The sequence below is a fragment of the Aphelocoma coerulescens genome, chromosome 1 (assembly GCF_041296385.1).
Source record: "Aphelocoma coerulescens isolate FSJ_1873_10779 chromosome 1, UR_Acoe_1.0, whole genome shotgun sequence".
NCBI lineage: Eukaryota > Metazoa > Chordata > Aves > Passeriformes > Corvidae > Aphelocoma > Aphelocoma coerulescens.
In genome coordinates, this window is record NC_091013.1 from 113,218,619 (window position 1) to 113,230,822 (window position 12,204).

Below are 12,204 nucleotides of genomic sequence, written 5' to 3' on the forward strand. Positions count from 1 at the left end.
CTAGCCCATGTTCATTAAAATTTACTTTCCAGCAGACTGTGATTTGCACATTTCTCTATGCTATTTACTCCATCTTCCAGATCAGGCCAGAATGCATTGAATAAAATTAATTTGAATGCATATGGTTTGAGTATCCATCTACCCTTCACCCCACATTAAAGTTCACTTGATTCATTGTCTTTCATCTAGGTTTTCCTCCATGTAATAGCAATCATATTCAAGTGAATGTGGATCCCTTTTGTAAGATTTTCAAAGGCATGATCATACTTTACTAAAATGCAGATATACCTGTGGCATATCCTTCATTCACTAATTTTGTAAGTCTATCAAAAAAGCAATCAAATTTGAGTGGCAGGACATGGGTTTTTTTCTTTCCTTTTTGTTTATACTCATACTGATTTTAAAAAATTAATGGTTTTCATTACAGCACCAAGATAATTCAATATATTGAAATGAGTACCCTATAATAGTCAAATACAGAATAAATGCAAAATGCAAGAATTGGAACTTCATTTTAAAGTTGTGGGTAGCATTCAAGTATTTCATTATACTCTATAAATTTTAGGAAAGTAAATTAAATAATGCCATGTATAGAGATATTACCAAATAAAGAAGAAATGAGCTGGTGGATGCATTTTATTCTCATGGTAGTGCTCATCTGTTCCCCCATTCTAAGCCTGTGGGTCAAAACTCTTTTGAGCAAACATTATTCTGACACTGCCACAAGTCACACTGAGGTCTTCAAGGCCAGGCTGGATGGGGCTCTGAGCAACCTGGTCTAGTGGAAGGTGGAAAGGTATCCCTGCCCATGGCAGGGGGGTTAGAATTAGCTGATCTTTAAGAACTCAGATTCACAGAGTATTGTCTGTTGGACTCATCTGACCCAAACCCTTCGACGATTCTATGACAAATGAAAGCAGGCAAAATAAATGGGATTTATGCATTTTCTAAGATTTTTTTTTAATATTTATTCTGTTACTGTTGGCTGTTTGGAACCACAAAGATTTTAAAGTCAGGAGTGACCACAAAGCAGGCCACAGGCTTTTTTCAGAAGTCCTTTCTGAGGGCTGATGGTTCTTCTCTCCATGTAATGATGAGACAAAGTTCAATAACTTGCAGGTGAACCCAACTGTGTCTTTTCAACCCATCTGTGATTTTAATTGTAAACCAACAGGTTAATTGCTCCCTTGGTAAGTTGCCTCATTGGGATATAATGTTCATTTTAAACAGCCAAACATTACCCTAAATTTGATTGTTTTCAAATTTCAGTTTTTCAACTACATGTCTGTGGTTTTAGTCTGTTAGTTTATGTAGCTTCCAGTGGTCAGTGTCTTATTCCATGGTGGATATATATAATCCATGATCAAATTCTCCCTTAACTTTCTCTGCACCAAGCAGAAACTACTGAAGTCTTTCAGTATGAGGCAAATATTCCAAACCTTACCTAAAGTTTGTTTGAGCATTTTCCTACAACTGGCAGTGTTCTTAATTAATTAATCATCTGCCTTATATATTCCTGACCAGGTACTGAAGTCTGGGGAGGTGGTTAAAACAACTACAGGAATAGGTAATACCATTATGTGAAGCTTTGACTTCATGAACTGCTTCAGAGGGCTTCTAGTTTCTGTCACACATGCTGTAGCATCCAAAACACGACTAGGAATGCTCTCAGGGTATTTCTTGTCCTTGTGAGAACTCATGTGAGACCTCATAGGAGACCCCAAGCTGCAAAGAGATCTTTGGGTCTATCTTTTGATTGGCTGAAGAAGAACAGACTAGTTGGAAGACAGAATTGTGTAGGAGACGAAATGGAAAAAAAAAGAATTTGTAATTTGCAGTTGTCATCCTTAGCAATGAGATGAGCTGACAGTGCCAGGGCTGCAGCTGATCTCTCCTTTCACTGATGGGGAGTAACAGAGCTGCTTAAATGTCAGGCATAAACAAAGCATTAACACCACCTTAATATCTACTGCCTCAAGTCTGCGGGCTCAGCTCAGCATCTCTGCACTGGTTACATGATTGTCCACAGACAGGAAACGAGTGAAATAACTTTTCTGTAGTAATTTAATCTGTGGAAATCTTTATAATGGAGTTTGACTCCAATTTTCTACTTTGGATTAAATTTTGAGGTCTGTTGTGGTAAAGGTCCATAGTGGATCAGGCTGTGAGGAAAGTGTAGACAGAACCATTGTTGCTCCCAGCTTGCAAAGGACATCTTATAAAAGATTGAATACTTCAGTTTGATTTTTATTTATTTATTTTCTTTACAAGGAAAGTCACTTACATGAATTGTTGAATAGTACATGTAATATTTATTAAGAATGTACCAGAAGAAGGAAATCAGACTGGAAAAACCAGAAAAGCTTAGCTGCAAAATCCAATGTAAGTTAGTTAATGACCTCAGGAGTCTCAAGTAAATCCCTTTTATTTGAAAATATCTAAATGAGGCTTCCACATACACATCTCAGTTTAGATTTAATTTTGTTTTTCAAGGGATTGTAGAATAGGACAAGTACCAAATTGAGATAAAGCACTCCTTTTTTGGATTTTGGGTAGAAAATCTGTTCCAGTATGGATGGAGGACAACTGTTCAATTGCTGCAGCTAACCATAAACTCAAGCCTTAATATAAGTGTTCTTCTGAGTCAAAACCAGAACTTGGATTTATGTAATGCAGAATGTTGAACAGTTACATAACCTTGAGACCCCTTCCAACTTCAATTATTGTATTATTAGAAAAGGCATACTGCAGCATTTAACACTAGCTAGTCTAGGAAAGTGTACTCATAGACGTAGACACTGAATATTATACTTGCTCTACATTTTGAAATACTGACAATTCAAATTACAGCACAGAGAACGATTTTTATTTTAAAATAAATTCTGCACCTGGGACCCCAAATTGGCACATACAGAAAACTGGATTTACTCAGATATTCTATGTGACGGATTAAATTTTCTTTTCCTATATAAAATAAACACAGAAAGCTTTGTAAGGTCATATCAGACCACTGTGACAAAGAAAAAAATCTTCAAGGGAACAGTGATGGTGTTTACATTTACTTAGCCCAAACATTTCTTCCTTTAAACCAAATCAAAGTAGAATGAGAGTTGAAGTCTCAGCTTTTAGCTGAAATCTGAAATTTAGCTTGAATTTTAAAGACTTTAGCCTTTAAGATTTGATGATAAATAGTCCTTTGCAATCAATAAATATTGACAGAAACCAAAGAGAGAATTTGAATTTGTGTGGGAATCCCAGTGGCAAGGGAAACTCAGTTCCCTATGTATACAGTTAGGTTAAAAAAAATTAAATGACACTGCATTATTCTGGACTATAAAACAATAATGAAAAACATGAAACTCAAATAGCCTTGTGTATAGCTGAAGAGTTATAAATATGTTCAAATTTAACTCTCAGCTGGGTATTAATTAGCTGTCCTTTGTATGGACAACAGTGTTTCCATACACTCCATCTTTAAGCAAGTACTGGAGACTTCTCATCAAATAAACAGGTTTATTTTCAAAGTACTGAGATATTATTTTTTGAGACCTTTGAAAAATCCTTGCTATACTGAAGGTTATTCAGCACAAGCACAGGACCCTTAAAAATCCAGCTGTAATTTTGGGTACTGAACCTTTGAAACATCAATCAAATGTTCCCTTCTTTAAATATAGGTCTAAATAGGGTATAAACTTATTTAAAAAAAAAAACCAAAAAAAAAAACCCACAACCAAAAAAAAAAACAAAAACAAAGACCAAAACCCACAGGAGAACAACCACCCTGTATATTAAACATACATTCATTAGTTACCTCAAATGTGAAAAGCAACAGAGACTCCTTTCTCATATTAAAACAGGGAAATTGTATACTGGAAGTAAAAAGGACAGGTGATAAAATATAATGGAGTAAAATAAATGCTAAAGCCATTCTAGTCACTAATTAAGCTTGTCTCACTTGATAACAAGCTCAAGAACATTTCCTGCTTTCCTGTACACACACATATCAGAATTACACTGCAGAGAGTTTGAACGAGTTTGGGCTAATTTTGCAAGTTCATTCTGTTCCAGACTTAAAGGTCTTTTCTTGCAAAATAGAAAGAAATAATGTCAAATTAGGGGTTATATTTCCTTCCTAACAAGAATGTCATGTGCCTTGACTAGTCCAAGATGTACCACACAAATGCCATGGGTTTGAACATTTCCTTCACTTTATATTTCTGCCTAGCAAACATGCAAAACAAAAACCCCTTTTCCAAAGCTGTTATTAGACTGCTTTGCTTCAAACACATCAGAAAGAAATGATAAGACATGTCTTAGTAGTCCTGCCCATTGTCCCCTAAATTTAAATATATATGACAGTAGAGAATAGACTTGCATTGAACTAAAAATTATCCTAGTACAATTAAAATTTAGCTGTCATATATACCCCAAAGAAACTGGAGGGTTTGAGGCATGGAAAAAGTTGTACCAAACCTTGCTTCAAATTCTATTCTTGAACTTCTCAGTAGCAAGTTATAATTTTCCAAAATTATTTTAATTAAAGAAATTTACAAATTAATTCCTGTAATTATTACTAGCTCTTATTACTAGTAAATTGTTTAGAAGCTTTAATTATGAACATTTAATATTCAAAATTCAAGCTGAATTGTGATTAAATGTAGTCCTATTTCTGCTTCTCTGCTGGATGAAAATAGCACTTGGAATTAATGTTTTCGGAGTATTAAAAATACATGTTTAACAGTTTAAAAGTGTCAAACTGCCTAATATTTACCTAAAGTTCCATTTCTTCTTGTTTAACACCTTCTTACAGATAAGAAATACTGCTGGCAGAGAGCAAAACCTTAGAAATTTGGAAAGAAATAAAAGGAGTTGTATAAGAAGTGCAGTTGACGGTGAGAGATTTTTAAGACTGAAGATCAAATACATGGTGGGGAGGGGGCTGTGTAAGTTTGTCTGTTTTATATATTTGTGTTTCTTCAAATCTTTTCATAAAACCCAGAGGTGTAGACACAGATTTGGTCAGGTGTTGGCTCTGTACTGTTTAACCTCATTTCTATTACCATTATATAAGTGATTGGAGGCCCTAAGCACTTTCATATTTTCCTAATTTTCATTATGTTTAACACAGATTTGTCCCAGGTTAGTGGCACATGGATTACCTGCTTCTCTCTGATCAGTTCCTGTGATGGAGTTTGTGCAGTGAGAAAGAACCTTGTCAGTAATACCTCCTGAGGAGCAGTCAGGAAAAGTCCATGATTTGTACCCACACACTCCTACCAAAAGACTTTAGAAAAGTTTACCAAGAGACCAATTGGACTGTTCTCTTAAAAAAAAAAAAAAACAAACCAACCCAAACTCAAACCTATTGAAGCTTGTAATATTCTATAGGTAAATGAAATTCATTTATTTCCCTCTGAGTGTATGAATCAAGACAGTGCAGTTCACTGAGGAATGTCCAATTACATAGGCACCTTTGTCCTCTTTGAGTGTACATTCTAGAAAAAGACAGGGAGACAGGCAGAAAAAGGAAAACTTAATACTGTCTCATTCATGATAGTTTTCTGTATTTCATTTCCCAACTAATTAACCTTTTGCTGCAGAAAAGTTCTGTGTTAAGAAGCACAGCATAACCATCAAGCAACTCATCATTATTGAAAGACTGTTTCTAATTTAAAGTATTTCCACTCTTTAGAAAAAACACTAAGTTCCATAAAAATCTTTCTGTTCTCTCATCCCCTAAAAAAATCATACCAGTATGCAGAATTTAAACATAGAATTATTTTTCTTTTACTTCAGTTTCTAGTTGTTAATGTCAAAAATGTTTGTCTCTCAGCAATACAGAAAGACAGCATTTTTCATATTACAAATTGTGAATAATATATGAAGGGAGTTTATTATGTTCACACTTGTCATATATGCTTAATCATGCATAAGCTGCACTTTAAAGAAATAGCACTCAAAATGTACAGAAAGCATATGTGCACACACGGGGTGTCCCTTTCTGTAGGCACCCACACACCTTGTTTATATATGAATGCACATGTGTGTGTGTATATATATATATATATTTTACAAGAATACACCCCTTCTTTGTGCATGAGAGCAAACAATACATATAAGATATGCAGATAGTCAGTGTTTTTTAATGACTGAACAAAATGAATGAGATGAAATCCTTCATCTGTCTCAGCCACAGACTGCCCAGAAGTTTTTGCACGTGGCCATCATCTCTGCCTCAGCAGAACACTTGGACAGTTGACTCCAAATATATTCTAATTTAAAGAACACATAAGACAAGACACTCTCAGAACCTACCTCTCCTCAACATACTTCAAAAGCAGCCACTCATAAAAGAGAAATATCTCCTTGCTGAGATGCTTTACTGCTGCTTTAATTTACCTGACAATCTATTTTGATGACTTCCTTAGTGACAGATATTCAAAAACTCCTCAATATGAATATATTTCATTTAAAATCAGTGAGCTAAAAACCTATAAAATGCATAATTTTAATAGTTTGAAAATCATAGTCACTATTATACAGGAAGTTGGTATAACCAGACATGATTATTAAATGGATAACACGTTATGGTTGAAAGATTCCAAAAGGCCCATTATGCTGAAAATATTTCTGGAAACAGATCTTTTTTTGTTTTTTTACCCCTACATTTTTGCATTTTTAGAAATGATATTTCTTTTCCACATTTCAAATGTTGCATCTAACAGTCCGGTGTATTTATGTGCAAATTTCAAAATGATTGAAAGTGCCACTTCACAGCCAAAGAACCCTATTAATGGCAAGTACTCTAACAACTGGTTTTTCCCAATATCTTTTTTTCTATGCTCCCAAAGCCCTGCTTCTGGGAGTATCCCATTGACCATTTCCCTGCTGTGAGGGGCACAACCTATGCACCACCAGTTTGTATACGAAGGAAGGCAACTTAGAGTAGCTGACACTGCTACTATGCAATTCATAGATCATCATCTGTAGATACTTCTTCAACTCCTGCTAAAGTCACAACAAGGACTTTCCTGGCTTTGAGAGCTGAATCAGGGCTACAATTGCCTTCAGGGTGTAAAGACATGCACAGTTTTTTTAAGGAGAGACAGCTTTAAGGAGAGACAGTTCTCTAGAAAATCCCTTCCTTATGCAAGGCCTATCATGAGATGTTACGAGGCAGAAGTTTGGAGGTCAGAGCAGGCACCCAGAAGATGCAGCAGCACCAAGATTGTTAGGCACAGTGTGAAGCTGGATGGACCATTCTAGCCATGACAGATATGCCACAAGAGAAAACAGAAAAGGCAGGAATTCTCTAGCCCTTGTGCTGTGCCAGGGTACAGTGACATTGCAACAGCACCAAGTGGTGGCAGATGATGCTGTTAGAGTTCATCCCTTTCCTTGTCTTTAGCCATCTAAGAGATCACATATTTAGTAGAAACTCCTTGATAATTCATTTTCTTCCATACCACTGCCTGGGAATCTCCTGCAAATTCACTTTGTGATCCAGTTGTTTGGGATTTTTTTTATGTTATGGGTTACATTCAGCATCCTGGAAGATGTGAACCCCATAGTTTGAAGAAAAGGTACATATATATTCTATCTTGCAAGCAGTTATCTCCCTCAGTGGCTAATGAAACAAGAAGGGACTTAAGCATCCTTCAGGATATAGCTCTGTCATTTCTTACTGAAGAAAATGAGATACAAAATGACTGTAAGGAAATAATTTATGCTATTCCTCTAGAAATCTCTGTAAGAATACTGAGGGAATATACTGACCACAGAATCTGAGTCTGCTGCACTGAAACTCCAAAAATGAAAGATTTTGCCCCAATACAGTCAATTTCCAGGTATTATAATCAAGCTTTTTTTTTAATAACTGATGCTTGTTTGTTTTGGTTTTTTTTTAATAACTCATGCTTATTTAATGTTAATGAGGTGAACTTGTTTCTCCTATTAGAGGCCTCTGAGATCTAGTTTGGAAAGACATCAAAAGGGTAAGTCTTATTTTTAAAAATATTAAAAAATGAGAAATTAAGTTCTAAATTATTGTGTTCTGCCTTCCTTTAATTGATTCTCTTATTCAGACTTGTTTGAAGTTTGACATCAGAGCCTCAGTGAAAACATAGCCACGGATTAAATACCAGTTTGACCTAAGTGCTACAGCTCAAAATCTTCACTTATCTTGAAGTACATCTATAAGGCCTAACATTCTGATAATAAAGGAAAAAATAAATGTAGTGGGTGCCATGAAAACAGTGAATTCATTAATGGACAATTTTAAAATTATAATTTGAAGTGCATGGTGTTTATAGACTAATGCTTCTCTTGACAGGAAGAATTTGCCTGGATAAATGTGATCCATGTAGTCAGCTCTCTTGCTGCTCTTAGGGGGAAACATGCTCAACAGTGTCAAAGGATTACAAATTAACTTTCAAAATATAGGGGTCTTGCAAATATCATATTCAGTATTAATTGCAAGCTTAACTTGTCTTTTGTTAGAATCTTTTGTTTGTTTGTCAAGACAATTTGAAATGCATAACCAAAATGGTATTTCAGAAAATATTAATCTTAAATAGAAAAGTTGGTTTTTTTCAACCTACAATAAAATAGGTTTTATGTCTTACATAAGTTTAAAGGAATGTTCACACAGTACCTAGCTGTTAATTAGTAAATGATCTGGAAATTTCTGAATAACTCTTTTTAGGAAATTTATGTAGCAGGGCCCATTGGACTAAAAAACAAAAACAAAAAACCAAACAAGCAAAAGTAAAAGTCAACCAACAAACGACACCCCCATAATCAACTAATTCCAAGCAAAGTATATAAATTTATTATTTCTGCTATGGATTAAGTCTAAGCATTACCTAAAATGTACATTTCTGGATAATATATTCATCTTCTGCCTTCCCTAAAGGATGGAGTGCATCTCCCCAAACAGGGGAATTCTCATGTTATAAAACACAATGTGATCTTGTGGTTCAAGGTTCCTCAAGATTCCTCAGAGGGAACACAAGATCTGATTCAGCTTTCTGCCACATTTAGGGAAGCACTGAAAATAATTCAAAAATGATAAAGAGCAAATCTGTTTTCCCTCCTGTGTTCTTTTCTCCCTGAACTGAGGTTCTACATCATCTGCTGGGAGACAAATGACTTAAGTCTCACCCAGTAAATACTGATACTAATGAGAAAAAGAACCAGTTACTTCCATGAACTGGACTGAACCTTTAGCCAAGAAAAGCACTTGAGCTATTCCTTAAGGATGCTCAAAAGAACACATTGTCATAAGCACTGCTAACACAAGTACAACCAGATAGTAAAATGTCTCTATAATTAAAGCAGAATTGAGGAAAAATAATGAAAACAGAAGAGATGAGGGAAAGGAAAGTGCAAGAAGGTCAGAAGTTAGTGCTTCGAGGTCAGTTTTCCACAGAAATGCTAAATAACATTAATACAGAAGAGAGGAGGCAGATAAATGGAGAGGAAAAATCAAAAATAAATTCAATTTTAAAACAACCTTTAGAAAACAGGTGTTTTTCTTCCCTACAGCTTCTGGGATTGTTTGCCTCTTCCAAATTCTATGGTAACTTAGAGCTCTGTAGAAGCATTAATGTTTAGGAAGATTATACCTCTCTCTCTCTCAGAGACTTGGTTATATAATTATATAAACTGCAAATATGCAGTGTTCCTCGTACTGTGTATTTGTGGAAATAAAATATCAGTCTACGTTCAGCTCAGTCTTTCAGTGTAAGGCTCTAGAGACAAAATTCACCCTGTACTGCATCTACATTTGAAGGTAGCTCATGGAAACAATCAGCATCTAAACAGGCAGCATCTAACAAATGCCTTTATCTGTTTCTCCTGCTGCCAGCTTGGTGCATTTCCTTGGGAATCCCATGCCAGAGAGACAGGAAGGGCAAGGAGTGTGGGAACACAGAGAAAAGGGTGCAGAGAAAAGCCCCATGAAAAGCCTGCGGGTCCATAACTCAGCTGCCAAACTAACACCTCTATCATGCCCTTGGGGCTTTGATAGATGATTACTAATAGTGGAAAATGCTGAATAAATATGACTCTATAAGACTTCATAAAAGTTACATACTTGGAAAGTATTCGCAATCTGTGGAAGGTCAGACCTTTTTAATTATATCTTGTCTTCAAATGTTGCTGAAATCTTCTGTCAAAATGCTTGCAAATTTTTTTTTCCTTACTTTTTTGTTCATCTGTTTAGAGTAGGTAATCATCTAGAAAGCATTTTTCATGTTGTGTATTTCAGACAGCATCCTCCCAAGAAATTGCTTTGAGTCATGGAAGGGTCATCTATGGGAGTACAGAAATATGAATTAGTGAGAAAATTACTGGAGTTTATATTTACTCTAATATTGACTTTTAGCACATACTTTAAGATTGAAATAATTTTGTGCATAGATATGAACTAAAATCAAATGTTCTGATAGTTAAACTCCAACTTGCATCTTACTGATCAGCATTCCAAATTAATTAATTGTAGATACAGTAATAGTTGACCACAGGTCTATGTGCAAATCCACTCAATATTTTACTTCCTCAGTTTTTAAGGTCAACATAGGTCTTATTTCATTGAAAACATGAGTAAAAATGAATTAAATAATTAGAAATGCATTTAACTTTCAAGTCTAGATAGCATCCAGTTTGCAACAGCTTCATCAAATAACTTAAAACCTGAAATAAAAAATAGTAGAATAATGGTGTGTTCAGATCTGGCCCAGTATGTGTGATTATCCCATAGCTTCTCCCTTTTCCAAACTAATGGAGTATTTTGACACTTTCCTGTACAAATAGGTAGCTTGAATTATAAGGTCCTATGCCCAACTGTTCTGAATTAAATCTGGTTTAAGAACAATTTAGCAAACTTCCACTCCAACAGAGCCATGGAGAGATTGAATAGTACATGTATATACTTATTTAGAGTTTTTGTCTATTAGGAATATGAAGAACATGTGTGTCAGATAACTGCAAATTCTCTAGTGAAGCCAGCAAACAGTATAGGACAAAGTCATATCAGCTTTTAATGAGAGAAACAGTCCTGTCAAGGCTCGTTTACCCCCAGCAAAACAGAATGCTAATGTATTACCTGTTCATCTTTTGAATAGTTATCAAGTTTAAATTTCTTTTACCTCAATGAAATCACATTGAGTTCATCATAATCTAATTTCCTGGTCCAAAACCACTTAACTTACTCTTAAATTAATGCTGATAACATGCATGTACTTATTAGTGTCTACATTTTTCTTTTATGGAAAAACCAAAGGATGATCTGGCATTGTAAACTGGATATCAAATGGAAATCCACTATGTGACAATGCTTACTCTCTACCACATTTTTTCAAACCACAAGATTTTCATAACAAGTAGAATTTTATTGTTGCTGAAACACAGGGTTTCATGCTTTTTACCCATACCCTTTCCTCCACATGCATTGTGCTGTATATATCTCTAAACAGTTTTTTTCACAGTTATCGAGGTTGCACAAAATCTCAGCACCTAAATCTTTGATGAATGCATCACTAAATAGATTGAAAAGGAAATTATATGCTGATGTGGATTGCAAAGTCATATGGAATTCCTCAGAGGGGATTTTTTCTACATGGCAAACCTTAGTAAAAATATTGCAAGATATTAAATTCTTAGGAATAATTTTTCAAATATGAGCAATATGAAAACAGTTTCCTTTTTTGGTAGCATTCCTAGAAATGCTTTTTCCTCAGAAACATACATCCCACCTGCAATCACTGCTGTGAATTTCTTTGCCTTTATTTTTCTGTTGAATGTATATCTGAAAAAAGAGTTGGATTCTGACCTGGTTTAAGGGAGAAGTTTTGAGAGCAACCCCACTAAAATCAGTGGAGCTTTTTGTCATGTGTCTGGAAGTCAATCTGTTTCTTTCAAACCCTTCCTTAGGGGATGAGAGGAATGTCCTTATTTCTGGTGAGGTTTTATTTTTTTAAAAATACATATCACTTGGTTATGCCTGGTGTAATGAGCGACATCCGAACTAGATGATATAATTTAATACAATTATTTAAAACACTGCTGTTGTTTATGGAGTAGCAAGGATGTGTCTCTGCCTTAAATACCATGGTAAAGAGCTCCATGTAAAGCTTCATGCTGCTCTGTCCTAAACTGCTACCCCTAAGGGTGAACAGGGTTTAAAGGTGGCTCAGGTAGCTC